Consider the following 3,981-nt stretch of genomic DNA (forward strand, 5'->3'; position numbering starts at 1 on the left):
TATGGTACATGGAGATACAAAAGCGCTTTCCCGCTCCGGCGGTCAATGTAAGGAAACAAAACAATAGTTAAAATAAGACGTTAGTCAGAACTGCTGCTTTCATACAGGACAAGGATTCTTCCAAAGCACTGGCAGCAGGACTGGATTTACATTTTGGGTGGCAGTCTGTACATACGAAATCAGTAACATACATGTACACTACCGATTACATAATGGTAATCCTTAAAATAAAAAAGTATAACACCCAAGGGGGCTGCAGCACCCGAGTTCCAGCCCACGAGTGGGACCAACGTCAACAGTGCACCTGATACATAGCTCCTATCAACCAGGCTCATGTCACCATGTCAATCAAGTACCCCAAGTTACGCTGGCCACGCCCCTAGTCACTATGCACGCACACCTTCTTGCGTCACCACAATGCCAACTGTATTATCACTGGGATCGAAGCCTCTCTTGCCCAAATCCAAGATGGTCCCCCTGGCTCCTCCCATCTGGATCAGCTGCAGCAGAGACGCTCTAGTTCTCCGTGACACTAGGAGCTCTCCAGCTTTTCGGTGAAGGTAACCGGAAGTTACTAATCACAGCGAGGTTTGGAACGCACGCAGCCTTGTGACGTGGTGCGTGTGACGTAGCACTCCGGGGCCCTGCTGTTTGGCTGTAGGTAGCGCTCTTCGGCGAGTGAGGTCGCGTGGGGATTGCGCCTGGTTGCGGTGGGAACAGGTGAGGAGCCGCGCGGGTCCCCTGGAGGGGGCGGTGAGACTGTTCCGTATACTGAAGGGGGGAAGCGAAGGCCACGCCCTGTGTATCGGAAACCCGCCAGCTATCACCCCACAGAGCTGGGAGCCCCTCCCTGGTTATCCTCCAGCAAACCTCCCCTGTCAACAAGCGGCACTTATTGTGAGTGATAAGCAGGTGCAGCTGCCCCCATACAGACACAGGCCTGTCACAATAGTAGGAGTTATATATTCGTAGTATAAGCTCAGGATATTTAATGTAATCTATACAAAATGTAACATTTAAATGAAAAATGTAATATATTTTGTTTGTTAGGGAGGTATTACTGAAAATGATAGAGGCAGACTTAATTTTAGTAATATGTCTACTTACAATATATAATAATACATTTATTTCATATAGTGCTTATCAAAGGGCTTCACAATCACAGTATAGTACGCTGTGCGAAGCACTGGGTTTTTACAGACTGTCTAATATTTCTATAAGGCTGTATGTTGTGCCACAAAATGTATATTACTGCTTTTGTGTACTTCTGTATTGCATGCTTCTGCTGTAACAGCACTGAGGGTAATGTTACTGCAATTAAAAAAAGTAACAATAATATGGGACAGCTGACAGTACCGCTATCTTTGTATCTGTGGTATGTATGATGTGCTCAATTCATATGTATCAGGGCAATTTCAACATTGTTTTTCTGTATGTGTTAGCAACGTTTTTCAATTCATTTATATTTGGGGTCCTACTCATGTGGGGCGGGATATTTTTTTGGTGTGCGGGGCTGCTTTTTCTTGTGACTCAGTACTGTTTCCAATTCCCATTAAGACAAATGTTTCCTATATACCGTTGACAATGTCCACATTGCTGGTCATAATATTTTGCAGACACAAGTCCTGCTCTGTAGCGCTTTCAATCTTATTTTAGGGCTTGAGCCACAGAGAGAGAATATTTTGTCCAAGATCACAGGGGAGAGCTGACCCTGTGGTTGGAACTGGTTGACTGGGTTCATCCACTTCTAAGCTCATTACCAAACCACGGAGCTATTCCTTCAGCCCCATAAGCTTTTTTTTGTTAATTTGACTGAAATATTTAAGCTATCACTTGTTGGAAAGTGGTCTCGCTCATTCCCCCAATCGAAGGCTTTATTCAGTTTGAGTAGAATCTCTGAGCCTGATTTTAATTCTGGCTTGTAACTGCTTGTATGTATAATTTGGGGTCAGTGAGGGTACAGAGAATTTCCATTTTTGCATTTACAAAAGCTGTGTGTTACCAGTCCCAGGAGTTGACGCATTTTACAAAAACACACAGCCCCGTTAAGCTCATAACCCACATCCACCACATCATATATATTTGTGTCAAAAAGAGTGCTACTAGGATTGTGACTTCATGTATAGAACAAAAGACAGGCCTAATGCTACATGACTAACGTTACATATTATATAGTTAAATACTTATCTCATAAGCAAGGGTCATAATCATGACGTAGTTGTAGGCCTAAAATACTTTGGCCAAATAATTGAACTAAATTACCCATATGAGATGATAAACAGATACGTATTTAACTATATAATTTGTCAAGTTGGATGTAGCACAATGCCTTTTTTTCTTCTGTCGACAAAGTGTACTTGTCCGCTGTGGGGACTGGCACAGCATGACTGCTGCAACACTTCTTTAAAAGCAGAATGGTCAATAGCAGCTCTGCTTCCCAAAGTCACACCCCACACTGCAGATAAAAGGCTTAACTTCTAGTTTGTGTGTTGCCACGGGAAGGGCAAGTTAATTGGAGTGTGGTGCTGTCCTTTGTATGTTATTGACGGTGATGTAGAGACAGGAAGCAAGCCCCTGTAATTTGGTGACAGATAATTATGATGTAGCTAACACGACATTAGTGCTCGCTGCTAATTCGCTGACGACTACAAATAGTGTCCACCTCTGGGACCAGCATGACTTCCTGAAGCCAAAGTAATCTTAGTCATGGAATAATGTCTGACATTGGCCTGCTGAGTGTATATTATAGTGACTGCTTATTTACGTATGCTAATGTGTATTTGCCATGTGTGGAAGGTATATTTATAGAGGTGAATGTGACTCTAATATGCCTAGAGAAAATAGAAAACAAAAGTCCTGCCTCTCTGCGTTATGTTACGAAGCATTTAAATCAATTACTTTTCTATATATTTTTTCATAACAAATATCTCATTGCTATAGCAATGCAGAGAAAAGCAGGACGGTCCTTTAACCTTCTGATGTTGTCAAACTGCAATCAGGCCACAGTGCCAACAAACACCATGGGAACAGTAAGGTAATGAAGTGGTAGCCAATAAGTAGACAAAGTACCGACGAACCACTGAAGGACCTCTTCTTCTTTTTTTTCTTCTTTTTTTTATGGCATTTTACAAGTCCACAGGTCCCCCATATGCAGGTTCTCTCGAGCACGAGAACTCGGCATTCCCTTAATCTGCTGAACAAGTGTCACTGTGTGGAAAGTAAGCGTGAGTTGGGCCCTTGCCAACCATACTCAGATTTTGTAATCCTAAATATTAATTATTTAAATTGGTAAACCAAGCCTTTAGTTTTTCATTGTGCATATTGGAGTAAGACGCAGCACTCTGGGTTTGGTCACACAGTCCTGTCAGTGGGCATGTAAATGCGGTGATCTTAATGTAGATGGCACCTGATTTGGTTTATTTGTGAAGCAAAAGAAAGTTCTGAATACAGCAGCTGGCTGGATGGCTGGCTGGCTGGAGAGGGAGAGGGAGAGGGAGAGGGAGAGGGAGAGGGAGAGGGAGAGGGAGAGGGAGAGGGAGAGGGAGAGGGAGAGGGAGAGGGAGAGAGACTTTTATTGGACTAACAATTTATGTCATAGGACAAGCTTTCGAGAGTTCTCTCTTCAGGTCAAGCAATACTAATACAGAATACTAATACTGACGAACTCATTCTGCACTATCGCAACTGGACTAACACGGCTATTTTCTGATATATATACACACTCACTACCTACACATACACACTCACTACCTACACACACTACCTACACACACACACTCACTACCTACACACACACTCACTACCTACACACACACACACTCACTACCTACACACACACACACTCACTACCTACACACACACACTCACTACCTACACACACACACACACTCACTACCTACACACACACACACTACCTACACACACACACACACACACTACCTACACACACTCACACACACACACTACCTACACACACTCACA

General features: G+C 43.3%; 1 protein-coding gene across 8 annotated transcripts in view; it reads left to right on the top strand.

Annotated features, from left to right (window-relative positions):
* Nucleotides 1-499: 499 nt before the first annotated feature.
* The window catches only part of RABGEF1 (RAB guanine nucleotide exchange factor 1), a 46,751-nt gene continuing 43,269 nt past the window's right edge, over nucleotides 500-3,981 (top strand). For 3 of the 8 annotated variants that reach the window (XM_075594438.1, XM_075594445.1, XM_075594446.1), the window contains exon 1: nucleotides 567-720. The gene's annotated coding sequence lies outside the window, so the exon portion shown is untranslated. The other 5 variants (XM_075594444.1, XM_075594443.1, XM_075594440.1 and 2 more) reach the window with 5 other exon arrangements.

This window comes from Ascaphus truei, chromosome 3 (genome assembly GCF_040206685.1).
Source record: "Ascaphus truei isolate aAscTru1 chromosome 3, aAscTru1.hap1, whole genome shotgun sequence".
Lineage (NCBI taxonomy): Eukaryota > Metazoa > Chordata > Amphibia > Anura > Ascaphidae > Ascaphus > Ascaphus truei.